Genomic DNA, 15367 nt, shown 5'->3' on the forward strand with positions numbered 1-15367 from the left:
CCTACCGAGAAAAGTATGGAAGACATAGAGCCTCATCTTGCTCATCTCTTGGACCTAGTATAGAGTCCAGTAAACAATAGGCACTTAATAGGTGCTAAGTTGCATGCAGTGAACCGTATAAACCTCAACAAGAGTATAAGCAAGGGATTTGCGATTTTTTTTAAGCAGAGAGAACACCCCCCTTAAGGAAAAAAGATTAAAATTCCTACACCTGTAGATAAAAAGATTCTTGAGTATGATGCTTACCAGTAAATAACTGATACAAACAGAACCATTAGAAGAGCACTCTCTTCAGGGTTTTTCTCAGAGCAATGTTAACATCCTTATTCCTCAAACTGTAGATCAAAGGGTAAGCATGGGAACCACACTGGTGTAGAAGACTGAGGCAAATTTGCTCCGGTCCATAGACCCAGGAAAAGAGGTTTTTTAAAAGGTGAATGCCCCTGACCCAAAGAACAGAGTCACAGCAACGTGGGAGCCACATGTGCTAAAGACTTTGGACCTGCCCTCAGTGGAAGGAATACGGAGGATACCGGAGAGAATCAAAGCAGAAGAGATGAATATACTGATAAGGGATATTGTGATGACCACTCCAACAACAATAAAAAACACCAGCTCATTGATGTGAATGCTGGTGCAGGAGAGCTGCAAGAGGGGGAGGACTTCACACAGATAGTGGTCAATGATGTTGGAATCACGGAAGGTCAGGCTCAGTATGCTTCTGGTGTGGGCCATGGCCCCAGAAAACCCTATCACATACGAACCAAACATCATCAGAGAACAGACGTGAGGTGACATGGTGACCGTGTACAGCAGAGGATTGCAGATAGCCACATAGGAATCATAAGCCATCTATACCAACACACAGCACTCAGAATTGACAAAGAAACAGAAGAAAAATAGTTGAGTCATGCATCCCACATCAGAAATGTTTTCTTACACAAAATCATTCAGCATTTTGGGGGTAAACACACAGGAAAAACAGAGATCTATAAAAGACAAGTTGAAGAGGGAAAAAGTACATAGGAGTGTGAAGGCTAGAATTCAGCCCAATTAAGGTGAGCAAGCCCAAGTTGGCCACCACAGTAAACACATAGATCCCTAAGAACAGGAGGAAGGGGGGTAGCTGGAGCTCTAATTGTTCTGATAATCCCACAAGGATAAACTCAGTCACTGAGGAGCTGTTTCTCAGAGCCATTCTCTTCTGGGGAGCTGTCTGTGGAAACAAGGGGCAAAATACATAGACTGGTTATAGGCACAAGCATGGCTGATGGAAGAAAGGTCTAGAAGATGAGCCAGTGCATGGATGCCCTCCTTTGTGCCTTTCTTCTCTCATCTATGCCCCCCACCTCAAGCTGTTGACAATGTGTCTGTGACTGTATCTCAGCTCCCCTAGGTTGATCGAGAATCCAAGCTAGAGTCTGTTAGCATGGGCAGCAAGAGTTCTGTCCCCACTTGGGAGGTGGGGAGATGGAGCCCCTGAATTGGCTGCCCAGCGACTTCAGAAAGACCTTCCAAGAGCCAGCAGGAGTACAACCTGAGCCCACTGCCTCAGGCTCAGAGACAGGAGCTCTGCTGTCCCCATCGTCTCCATTCATCCTGCCTCCTTCTCCCAACTAGATACGCGGTTCCCGCCATGGGGAGAAAGCCAAGAGTGTCCCCTCTGTTTGCACCTCCTACCTTCCTCCTCTCAGTCCCTTCACTGCATTTCACACCAGAGTCAGTGTTAAGAGTAGGGAAGGGCTCAATACATTGCAGACCCCTTATTTGTGAGTTTAAAAGAAGGCCATCAGGAAAAATGGGAGTCAGACATTCACCTTTCTTCTCCTTACCCCCCAAAGTCCTGGGACCTATGCAATCTATTTTTCCATTATCTCAAAGGAGAAAATGGTGTTAGTGCATAAAGAAGACAGCCTCAAATTTTAACTCTTCTGATTCCGTTGGTGTTGAGAATCAGAGCTTTTACAGACCCCAGTCTCCAAGGTGCTCTAGGAACAGACCAAGATTTCTGTTTGTGGGTTTTCCCAGATGGTATATACATCAACTTTAGGAGAAAAAAAAAAACAGCAATGCTCATTTTCACCAGAACCCCAGCTGGCATATCATGAAGAACTTTATGCTACTTGATGATCTCAGGGATCCGATTAGATACAGTTTCAATCCCCTGGGAATTTCTCAGAGATATGTCCCTACAGGGAAGAAATTGTGCTGTCTTTGTTTACAGTCTGGATGATGATGTTTACCTAGCATCTTGGGACTCAGGTGTTCTACTCAAACTTCTCCTTATCTCCAAGGACTTCATGTTGTTTAGTGTTGAATTGGAGGGGGGACCCTTAGTTTTCCTCTCCTTCATTAAAGCTTGGCACTTACACTTGACATTAAGAGAGGATGATCCCAAATTAATTTTAGCCACACTTTCTAAATTTTCAAAGGGAGTTTTGAGAATAGGACAAAAAAAAAAGTTAGGTCAGACTTGTAGGTGATACAGAAAGCACCTCAGACAAAATGTTTCTAGCACCATGAGCTGCCCAGAACAGTGGAGACACCCCCCGCCCCAACACCACCTACCCTCAGCTCTACTAAGGGCCATAGGCTGGCTTGGAGATTAAAATATCACATCACATATGCAAAGAAGTACACACACACACACACACACACACACACACACACACACACACACACCACTTTACAAAGTTACTCGATGGATGTGTGCAGCCTAAGGTATTAACAGGAGATGTACCTAAAGGTTTTAATCCTGTCATCCTTCAGATGAAAAATTGTTCTCCATGTGATCTGCTACATGAATATTCTAAGAAAGATTCAAAGATATGTGAGCAACTACATTTGTAAGTTTCCACTGAAGCTGCCTAAAATAATCCCAGATTGCTTGGAACAGTCCTGATTTACATCCATTATCCCTGTATAATTATTAATAGCAAACCTTCTCACTCTCAAAAGTGTCTGGATTTGGATAACAAATTTTATGGTCACCCTACTAAAAAGAGCATAAGCAGCTATTCAGGTCCTCTGGCTCCTGCTGTCTCCTAGACCCACTGACTACTATCCACTTTCTGACCAAGGGAGTCTCTCTGTCCTTCACTCTCCTTACCTTGAGAGCTCTCCTTCACTGAACCTACTCTTCCTGGCCAACCAGTACTATCTCGTCAGTAGATTTTGGTTTAAAAGTGGGAAGGGCATTAACTTCAGGCTGCTTCTGATTTATACCTAGCAAAAAAACCTAAAGCAAATAAAGTTAAAACCGTAGTTACCTGCCTAAAGTATGTGGAAAGGGAATAGGGGGAGAAGAATTACATAGGAACAAGGAATAAAACATTGGTACAATTCTGTATTGCAGTCATTGGTACCATGGTATAACATTGTTGTATATTGCTATATATGGTACAATAAATTGATTAGTAGTATTTAACAAACTTGGACATATACATACATTTTGACCCAGCAGTTATACTCCTAGATGTATACTGAATAAAAATAAGTATACACATGTATACCCTAAAAACATGCCAAAAAGTTTCATGAAAGTTAAACAGATAAATGTCACAAACCTATTACGGAACAAAAGAAGCCAAGGACAAAAGAAGGCATACTTTATGATTCTATTTATATGAAGTTCAAAGGCAAGGAAACTAATCTTTGATGTTGGAAGTCAGATAACAGTTATTCATGGTTGGTCAGTTGGGGACTAGTGACTGGAAAGGTCTATGAAGCGTGCTTCAGGGTTGCTGACAATGTCCTGTTTCTGATAGGGGTGCTGGTTACATGGATGTGCTCAGTTTGTGAAAATTCATCAAACTGTGTTCTTATATTACCCTTCCATTAACGGTTTACTTAAAACATAAATGGAGAACAAAAACAAATGAATATCTTAATAAATCATCCTGTGGAATTACTTTAACACTAAAATTACTAAACATCTTTGAGGTATAATTCCTTAATTTATCAAATGGAGATTTACTAACCTACCAACTTTCAGTATGGTAACACATGCAAAAGTACCTTTTTTATTTCTCATCTATCTTATTTCCCTTAAAATAAAACCCCCTTTTGTTTCTCATATCAAAGGGAGGAAATCAAGAGGAAAAAGAATTAATGCATATGGAGCAACTGCAGAGCAGCTGGCATTATGCTGGATGTTTTCTATGTATTATGTTTATAACAACTAGACAATGTGCATGTGTGGCAGATTATTCTTTCCAAAGACGGCCATTCCAGCACACACATACACATACATACATACATACATACATACATGCATCTTACATCCCACATGCTCTTGGTACAATGAAACTAACACTCCTCCCATAAAGAGATGGTGTCTACGCTTTCTAACCTTGCATCTAGGCAGGGACGTGGGAATTCTCAAACCAAGAGTATGATAGAAGTGATGTTTTGTGAGTCAGTCATGAAAGAATACAGCTTTCACTTTCTCTTTCTCTCCCTCCCTTCCTTTCTCCCTCCCTCTCTCTCTGTCTCCATACTCTTATTCCTCTTTTGTCATCCCCAGCATCTCAGTCATATTGGAACACTCTGGCTTTGTCTCCAAAAACACCACAAAGCAGAAAGTTTATGGCAGTTTAGCCAATGTTGAGGGGGAGCAGAAGCCCTGTAGGGGCCAGGACAGTTTCTAGTACAGGTCAGGATTACTTGGTCTAATTCCCCCTCACTACTCAGAGAATCTTTTTCCAGTTCCATATTTAGATGATGTTTTTGAGGTCTATTTTTATGAAGAAAATAGTTATTTCCTTCTAGTACATAATTTCTTACCCACTGCACTTCCCCCTCTTAAATAACAGGTTAGCAGATGGTGTAGCAATGACCCAGCAATGGAAGAGTAAGAAAGAACTATCTCTGTTCATTAGAGTAGAAGTCAGTGAATTCATTTATTCATCATCCAATAAGTTTTTATTAAGGTTAGCTATTTCCAGCAATCTTGCAAACTTTATATTCAGAAAAAGCTCTCCTGATATAACAAAACCAAGAATTCAGAATAAAATATAAAAATCATCTATTTGTTAATTTTTGAACTGGCAGAAACTAAGTGAATTCCTATGAGAGCAAAAGAGAAAAAATAAGGGAGGAATAATCCAGAGGGATGCGCAAGCACTGGACCTGGGGTTTGCCCTTGGGGAACTAGTAGATGCCTTGTGGCCCAAAGTCAGAGTTTAATTGGGTTGCCTATGCAGGACATAAGAGATAAAGCCTGGGAATCAAGCAGGTTGGGAGTTTGGAACCTATTAATGCATAATACTAGATCCCCAAAGGGAAACATCTTCCATGGCTTAATTAGAGGAAGAGAAAAGCTCACATAGGAAGAGGGAAGAGATATGTATCTGTCTTGGCCTTGGCTCTAGAAGGGCAGAAAAAGAGATAAAATATCCCCTGAAAAGTTCTAAGCACCTCTGTGTTTTAGGTGGAAAATTCATATTACATATATAACAAAAAAAAAAATCCTTCTTGGAAAAATACAGTTTAAATCAAGATAGCAAAGAATTTCCCTGGATAAATATCCAAGGATCATAAGCTCTTAATGAAAATCACTAAACAAACACAAAATAAGCCACCAGGATGAGACTCACAATAAATGAAAAATCACAATCTGTACAACCAGATCTGCAAAATTATTAGGCTTATCAGGGACAGAATACAAAAAAAATGTACTTGATGTATTTAAAGGAAAAAAATATTGGAAGTATAATGAAGGAAAAATCAAAATTTACAAGGCATATTTTTTTAAAGACTCAGATAGAACTTTATTTATTTATTTGCCACACTGCACAGCTTGTGGGATCTTAGTTCCCGAACCAGGGAATTCCCTCAAATAGAACTTTTAGAAATAAAATCATGATTGTTGAAATTAGCAACTCTGTGAATATGTTAAACAGCCTATTAGACACAGGTAAAGAGAAAATAAGTAACTTGGAGAGTACAAATTATCCAGAAGTCAGCATCAGCTAGGGGGATGGGGAAATATTTAGAAATATAACCCAAGAAATGTAGAAGAAGTTCCGACAGATATATAGAGAACATTTACCACATTCTAGGCCCTGTGTTTTGCACTAAAAATAAAGCAGTAGCGGGAACAGACGTACATAGTCCCTGTTCTTTCAAACATGTAATTTATATGGAGAAACCTAGAATAAACAGATACTTCTAATAATCAATTAGAAATACAGTAAGTGTGCCAGAAAGAAGTTATGGGGTGCTATGAACCCATTTAATGGAGGGTCAGGGAAGGCCTCCCTGAGGAAGTGAAATTCAGGTTTAAAACCAAAAAGTAAGTAGGGATAAAAATAGTTGGTTGTTTGTGACTTTCCAGCATTGGCACTCCTTCTGCATTTGGGAATCCGCCCTTGTGTGAGCCTTGGATGGAGCCAGGACTTGGCCTCTTTCCTTGAAACCTCTCCAGAGAACGTAAGACCTGAGCTCAGCTCAGATGTTCCCATGCAGGTCTCTGAGTCTGGGGCAAGTGACACAAGAAACAAGAACAACTTATATTTCTTTTTGGCACAAGGAAAGAAAAAAAAATCGATCAGTCAATAACAAACATCAGGTGTTGGTGGTGCCAGCAGGAGCAGCCAGCTCAGCCTAACCAGATGGTTCTGAGGTGTAACTTGGCTGTGATTCCACCACCTGGCTTCCCCTGGTTGCTGCCTGACTCCAAAAACTGGTTCCTCAGTCTGCTGTAAGATTCTGTGAACTACCCCATTTCTTGACAACTCCCTTTTTTGAAGAGGTTAACCAGAATCAATGTCTGCTGTCTGCAGTCAAGAACCCTGGCTGGTAGAATAGGGACTGGAGATTAAGGGGAATGTGGGCGGAGAGTGGATGCAGGGAAAGCATTCCAGGCTGTGAGGCAGCTTTCTCACATCCCTGTGATGAAGGCAGACACACCTGCCAAAATCACCTTCTTAAAAGGGTGTAAGAAACTCTCAGAGATTTTCTTTATTTTGCATGATTTTTCCCCTTCCAGGGAACTGTTGTGTGGACGTGGTTTAGAGGATAAAATGAACAAACATTCCAGATTCTGGAGACCATTCTTCATACCCCTGCCCAAAGTTTTTTAAGCCTTCAATTCTCCAATGACTCTTCTTTTCTTTAATAAGCTGCTTTTCTAGCTAAACAGAAATGCATTTGATTAATTGTCTGACCAGCTTTTTTAATGCTCTGTGGGCCATAACAACAACAACAAATGATAATAAGGATTATGTTTAACATCTAAGAAAGCTAATGACACAAAAATTATTTTTATTAATGATTAAATTGCTAGTGTGTGTTTGTATTGGTCATTGTTATTATAAGGTTCTGTTTTTCATGGGATCTATATACACTTTGTTGTCTTTGCAGTTCCTTATAAAATCAATACATGGAATAGCTTTCTGTGCACCTTGTAAAACTTGGAAAATAATTTACTCTTAAAAATCATTTATATAGTATTATGGAAAGTGTATCTTTGATTTTGCAACAGATCTTTATTCGGAAACAGTCTGCAATTATTACATTGTTACTATGGAAACACACAGTCTGCTTTACGATGTGGTTTTAGAAATGCATTGCTATTAGTCTTGAATGATAAGTAGAAGTTTACCAGCAGAGAATATCGGGAGGATGTTCTGGGCAAAGGGAATCACAAAACGAAATATTAAAGGTCATATGACGGGGGGAAAGCACTGCAAATTTGGGGAATGGAAAATGACACAGACTTGACTCGTATACATGGCAGAGAGGGGTGGGAGGTAGCTGGGGTAGATTAATGATGCTAGTAAATTATATCCTTCTTCCCCCTCTGAGTCCAGAATCAATTGAGAAATTAGAGACAGAAGTCAGCAATAAAGCCAGCTTTATTGCTGATAAGGTTGCTTGGAAGACCCAGCTTGGTTGTACATCTACATCCAAGGACCTTATAGCTCCCTCATTGCACACCATAGACTAAATGTATGAATCCAGGTCTAAACTGAGCTGGACAACCGTTGCTCTTCTCGACAAAGAAACAAGAGTTGCAGATGGAACAGATGAGTGGAGATGAGTGGAGATCCTGAGAATGTGCCTGTCCTAACTAGAAATGAGACGGGCTGTAGGAATGGAGCTGGGCCACACTAAGCCACATTATAAGTTAACTCTCCCAATTTCTGATCAGTCCTATAAACCAGCGGTCCCCAACCTTTTTAGACCAGGGACCAGTGTCATGGAAGACAATTTTTCCACGGACAGGGCTGGGGTGGAGGGTTCGGGGGGACGGGGATACGGGGATACGGTTCAGGCGGTAATGTGAGCGATGGCGGGGATGGTTCAGGCGGTAATGCGAGCGATGGAGGGGATGGTTCAGGCGGTAATGCGAGCGGTGGAGGGGATGGTTCAGGCGGTAATGCCAGTGTTGGAGGGGATGGTTCAGGCGGTAATGCGAGCGGTGGAGGGGATGGTTCAGGCGGTAATGCCAGTGTTGGAGGGGATGGTTCAGGTGGTAATGCCAGTGATGGAGGGGGATGGTTCAGGCAGTAATGCGAGCGATGGGGAGCGTCAGGTGAAGCTTTGCTCGTGCACCACTCATTTCCAGCTGTGCAGCCCGGTTCCTAACAGGCGGTCCGTGGCCCGGGGGTTGGGGACCCTTGCTATAAACCATCCTCTCATTTGGGGTGAAGTGGGGAGAACAAGGGGGAAGAGAAAGGGTTGCTTCTTCATTTACCTGCCTGGGACATAGAAGCTTCTCCCCCACTAGGGAAAGAAAAGCATAAATGAAGCTAGAATTGCCTTTGGAGCTCAAAGTGGTTAGCACCAGAGTTTGGACCTCACTGTAGTTGATGGAGCAAAGTGGGAGAGCCTCGACATCTCCAGACTTGTCTTCGAATTTTGGTAAAGGCCGAAGGAGAAGGATGGGGCTGGAGACCAGGAAACCTGAACTAAGGTGGTGGGAGGGATGTGCAGAATGTCACACATGAGAATAAATCAAAGAGAAAGCTACTCTTAGAAAAGGAATTTAAGATCCTCAGATGCACACATCACTGTTAAAAAGTTCTTTGAAAAGAAGGAAACAATGTTGTCCTTCTGTGCAGCCAACAGAAACATTTCACATCATTCCACTGACCTTACAGCTTCAAACATAATGAGTACAGCTGTTAAAAATCATGATTTTCATATATATTTAATCACACAGAAGGCTGTTTACAATGTGTTACAGAATGAAAAATAGTTATAAAATCACACTTAATATGATCACATCTGTTTTTGTGTGTTTGTATACGTTTATGTGCGTATTGTCTTTGCAAACCAATTTAAGCCATCATGACTACACACACACAAATATTCTGAAAAAAATACACCCAGATCCTAAGAGTAGTTATCTCTAGGTGGCAAGATCATAGATTTTTTAATCTTTTGCTTACCTATACATTTACATATTCTTACAACACTCAAGCATTGCTTTTGCAAATTTAAGAATTATTTTTAAAAATTAAAAACAAAACACTGTATAATTTAGTATTTTAAGATCTCACTAAGGATTCATTCAACATTTATTTAGCACCTTCTGTATCTGTCAGGCATTAAGCTCTCTGCATGTATTAGATCACCTAGCTGAGGTTGGGAATATAACCTCAAATAAACATTTTCTGAATATATTACTTCATAATCCATATTACCATGGTCCAGGAGGTCTCACATGTTTATATTACTAACCGTAGTAGGTCAGTGCAGTGAGTAAGGAGAAGAGTCTTTAGTGTGTCTCCCTTGACATTTCTTTTTGGCAAATTGTTTTCAAATGAGAGTGAATTATGGACTTGTTCAGCTCAAAGGCAGCAAGACCTTGGTCTTGGCACGAGATGCATATACATGCATCACTATTTCTTACACATGCAGATTGAGCCTCTGGAAGGCAGTGAGTGGTAGGAGTGTGGACACCAGAGTCAGACAGTCTAAAGTCAGTTCTTTACTCCACTGCTTACTATCTATTCAATCTTAGGCAAGTTCCTTAACGTCTTTAAGCGTCAGTTTACCCATCCATAAAGCAGAGAGAATTATCTCATACGGTCGTAGGGAAGACTAAATGAGAACTTACATAAAATGTTGTTGTTACTGTTTGAAGAACATGAGTTCCTTGAATGTGAAAATATTGTCCACGTTCATGCTCAGATCACAGTCATTGCAAGATACATGAATAAAGGAGGCAAATGGGACAAGGAGTCATATCTCTAAGGAGGCCAGACTGAATGGCATCTACAACCAAATGTGTGGACAAGCATCTCGGGGCTTCTTTCCTCCCGCTCCAGGCCTAATTCTTCCTTTCATGTAGTCTCACAAGTCACTGATGGGAACCTAGGAAACTGTCATGTGAGCAGGTAAAAAGTGGTGAGAAGTGACACTTCGGAATCATCGGGTTTGGGACACAAAGCACTGGCCTATTCACAGAAAGCAAATCTCACTTATACATAGACAGGTATCCTCAAAGAGCAAACATATAAATGAGTACTTCACAAATGCGAATATTCTCCCATTAAATACCTGCTTGCAGAATTACATTAAGTACAGCTCATTTCACCTAATAGGCATACCTCAGATTTTTTTTTATGTATAACCAGTGCTGGGGCAGAGAAAGTATAGGATGAGCCTGATTGTTTTGCCGGAAAGTAATAAAGTGCTCAAAATCTAATGGAGATATATTAAAAGGACATAAGATACAGTGTGAGGAGGGTCACACTGGACAAATCGTGGACAAACTGAGCATCAAAGTAAATAATGACAATAATGAATCATAACTCAGATAAAATTAGAATGTGAGTCCACAATGATATAAATGAATGAATGAATAAATATAAAGGAAATCAAGGTTCTTCCTGAGAAAATGCAAGCTAACAAGTAACAAAGGTTTGTTGGAGTTAGACAGTCTCCATTTTACAGCCATCAGAGTAATAGATTCAGGAAAGCATCATCAATGGATGCTAAAACTAGGGTGTGAAAGATTGAAAAGGAACATGACATTTCATAGTTTCAAAATGTCTCCCCACAATTTACTTTTAATTACAAAGGAAAAAGTGGTAACCTTCTCCAATAAATTACTAAGGAACTTGCAAAGTTTCAAAAACTCTTGTTTTATCAAATGTCCCCAGAAGCAATTCTGAGAGAACATAGAATATATTCATCTGTGAGAGTGAAGAAAAAGGAAGCTTTGCTCTGAGGAAATGGTGATTTGCAAGGTCAGCAAAGAAGAACCAGGTTATGGTCTTGGTGACACTTTTCCAAGTGTATTTATCTTTTGAACACAATCATTCGACCTTATAGTCTCTGTTACTCTGGGGGAAATGGGAGTGTCATGAATGGTTCACTTCCCTGGTGGCTCAGTGTCTGAGAGTCCACCTGCCAATGCAGGGGACGCGGGTTCGTGCCCCGGTCCGGGAGGATCCCACATGCCGCGGAGCAGCTGGGCCCGTGAGCCGTGGCCGCTGCGCCTGTGTGTCCGGAGGCTCAAAAAAAAAAAAAAAAAAAGTCACTTCTTCATTGTACAAATTTTTCTTCAGTATGCTGTCTCTGGGATATTAGTTAAAATGGGGAGTACAAAGTGAATGCCCAACTGTTGGTATTTTATAAAATTTCCCTCAAAGCCCTATGTTCAATTGGATAGTGATTTAGAGTTTACTATAATACAATATATTTTATATAATACAATACATGTATATAACACAGTACATTTTACTCTTAAGAGAAGTGTAAAGTTGTGGTTTACAAATCATGAGAGGCTCTGGCTCCTGCTACAGACGCCAGGTGGCATGTGCCTAAAATTGGGAATCAGGACTAAACATAAGAATAATACAATCAAGGCATCAGTGATGGGATATTAGGGGCCAAGCATGTGTTTATCTGTGTGCTGGAAGAGAAGAATGTGTTGCCAGAAGACAGAACAGGGAAGCCCCTTTAGTGAGTCAGCCGCTAAAACTGCTAGATGCTCCAGTCTTGCATCCAACATATATTTGTTAAATTCCCACTCTGCATGTGCCGGGCACTGCGCTTGGTGTGCGACTGTCTCAAAATGGACACCAGGGACTCTGCTCACACAAAACCTACAGTCTTATTTGTGGTAGGGGTGGATACAGAAAAGAAAGTGAGCAAGGACCCTACCTTGTGACCAGCACTTGATAAATTGACTGCAGTGTTCTGCTGTGAGAGCACAGAGCAGAGGTACAGAAACGAATGGGGTGGGGGGGGGTAGGAGAAAGATATTCCAGAAAGACACCTCACAATAGATTATTACAGACATAAAGGCTCCAGAGTACGTTCCCTTCCTAGAATTAAAAAGATTACCAGCAATATGATTAAGCCAAGAAAGAGCCATTTAAGAAATAAAAGGAGTATATAAGGAAGGAAAAGAAGGATGGATAAAACATTTTCAGTTTTGCTCCCTCTTTTCTTACCCATCCCGATACCACAGGTTGTTTATGAAGTAGAGAAAAAAAAGATGCAAAAGCAAGAGACAATAATACACCACCACCACCAAAATTAAAGATGATAAATTTTCATGAGTGCTGCCCTTAACCAGTACAGAGTCTGGCTAAAGTAGACAGTCCAGATATGTTTACGCTGCTAGTGACAGTGCAAGTTGAGGTAAACTTTCAAGAAGGGATTTTGCAATAAAATTCAAGAATCTTGTATAATTCAGTAATTCCTTGTCTAGGAATATATTCTGATTGGGTGGGAGGAGACTCAAAGATTTACTGAATGTTGTTAATCAAGCATTATTTATAATTTGGAAATATTAAAATAGTATACAGCAGTAGAAAATTGCTCATTGGATATACTACATCCATATGGTAGAATTTTACACAATTATGAAAATCAAATTGGAGGCAAGAGATGAGAAAAAACAAAATTCTTGCTGTGAGCTCTGTCTTGGGGCACACACTTTTGTAACCAGGGCTGGTGCTTCCTTGTTTTCACAGTGTTCCTTTCTCTCTCCCTCTTTTGGGCTACCCATGACGCTTCATATACATATTTTCTGCTTTTCTATTAATTTATTTATCCAATAATAATTCCTCATTCCCTCCTCTTCTAATTAATTTTCATCAGTTTAAAGCAACTGCTTATAGACTTTGAAAACAAAGGCAACATTGTGTGTATGTATGTGCAGGTACCGTATACTATACGTGCAAAGATTGTCTAAAAATATAGAATAAGCAACAGTGATGGACCCAAGGGAGGGTACAAAAGGACCAGAAAATTGAAGTGAAGTGGACGTCCTGTCACTGATTATTTTTTGGTAATAATTTTAATTATCATGAACATGTACTGCCCATTTAATATATAAATAAACATATATAGTAAATAGATTATAGAAATAATCTGATAGAGCATAGTCATTTTTCATATAAGCAAGCATGAGCCCAGAAAGATGAAGCAGTTGTCCCAAGGTCACACGATAAATTAGTGGACGTGCTGACACTAGGAGGAGAAGATCTAGTAGGAATGGAGATTAAATTTGCTCAGCACTTGCCATTTAATTTTCTTAAGAATCCTGTGAAAACATTTGCTCAGAGACATCAGGTAACTTGGTGAAGATCACATAGCTATTGAGTAAAAGCAAGGGTTCAAATTTGATTCTACCCTCCAATTCGCTAGTCTATACTTTTTCTAGATCTTTATGCTACTCTCCTCATCTCCCCTGTCCCAGTCATCCAGATTCCATACTGTCCATCTGTCTTTTCTATGCTGTCTAAAGCACAGTTCTCTCATTCCACTCTCATTCTTTTGAACTCACCCTTATTGATCTGTACAGTCCAAAGGGCAAAACTGTATATCCATCCACACTTTGTTTTTCCAAATAGAACAGACTTTTCCTAAAGAGACTCTCATAAATCAAAGGTATTTTCACAGCATTTCACATATTGTTGCTTCAGCAAAAAAATATTTACCACGTACAATTTTCTTTTAAAACAAAAGGCAACCCTGCCTCCCTTTACATAGTACCATTAGGCTGTGGGTCTACAAACTTAAGCTGTACAACTCTTCCATCCTTTACTGGAAGTTGTGTCAGCTAGGGTCCCCACAGAAAACAGATGATCCACTGAAACAAAATGCTTGAAAAAGATAACAAGGGAACTATTTGGAGGAGTGTAAACAGAAAGGTGATTGAGAGAAACCACAAAGGGATGATCGAGCTCCCAAGACTAGCAACAGCCAGGAGACATTGCCACCCCTTGGCATGAAGAGACAAAGGAGGGAGCATTTACTGTAACCAGGTAGGAAACAGGGCATTCAGTTCCTGACACTGTAGCCCAGCTGGAAGGAATTCCAGGAAATAAATATCACAAATATCATGTTCCTCTCACCTTCTGATTTCGTCTGCTGATGCCAACCCAACCAGAAACCAGGGGCCAGGGAGCCCCTTGACAGGATCCACCTGGGGCTTGGAGTAAAGTACAAAGGGCAGAAGGTTAATCTGGAGAGGCACACAGAAAACAGAAGCGGTACCATAACAGCCAGTGGCCGTTTCCTCTGTGACTGGCTGCTGTGTGGTGCTAACCAGACTACTGCCTTACAACACTAGGTTTTCTATGGTTCTGAAATAGTCTCCAGATCCTTAGCTGACCACCCTGAGTGGCAGACTTCTCTACTCTTGCTTTAAAAGCACAACTTGAAAACAGGGAAATGATTGTGTTTGAAATAATTCCCAAATCCTGTCCTTTGTAACAGGAAGGACATGTTCTCTGAGGTCTTCCACCCAGCCTGGCCAAATCCCTTAAAGTCCAAGTCCCAGAAGCTCCACATCACTGTCTCAGGAGGTACCATGCTTGCTGCTCTCCAGGTCCTAGCACACTTCCCCCACACACTCTGCAAAATTCTTCAAGAATTTGTCTGGTCATTTAGCCAAGACCATCTCAACAAAATGTTATACCTCCTACCTTCATGCAAAAATGTGATATTTAAAATTAGCCCTTGAAAAGTTGCCTAAAATTTCTGTAGACAGAACCAGACTTTCATGTCCTAGACCAGCTCACATTTGAAATGAAACCTTCCAGGGCTGAGGGAGGAAGAAAGTGAACAGCAGTGGAAGGAAATCAGTATTAGAAATCAAGAGCCTGGATTCTAGACACAGTTCTGCTGCTGAGTAACTGCATAACTAATGGACCTTGGTGAAGGTACATAAGCCTGTATCTATTCTCAGAAATATGATAGAACTTAACTAAATGATCCTAAATGTCCACGAAATGTGAGTATCCTCTAGTTTTAAGAATCTTAATTTAAAGGGCTCTTAAAATGGGAAGGACAAACTTGTTTGAGAAAGAGTAAAAATTTCCTCCATGTAACCAGTGGAACTTGAACCATCTATGGAAGGAAAAATGTCCCTTTCCTAAGCATTGCCTCTTTC

The 15367-nt window shown here is 40.5% G+C and overlaps 1 pseudogene; it reads right to left on the minus strand.

The window, feature by feature from the left end:
* Positions 1-274: 274 nt before the first annotated feature.
* Positions 275-8205, minus strand: LOC131760404 (olfactory receptor 8B4-like; annotated as a pseudogene).
* Between the last annotated feature and the right edge of the window lie 7162 nt (positions 8206-15367).

Source organism: Kogia breviceps, chromosome 7, assembly GCF_026419965.1.
Source record: "Kogia breviceps isolate mKogBre1 chromosome 7, mKogBre1 haplotype 1, whole genome shotgun sequence".
Taxonomy (NCBI): Eukaryota; Metazoa; Chordata; class Mammalia; order Artiodactyla; family Physeteridae; genus Kogia; species Kogia breviceps.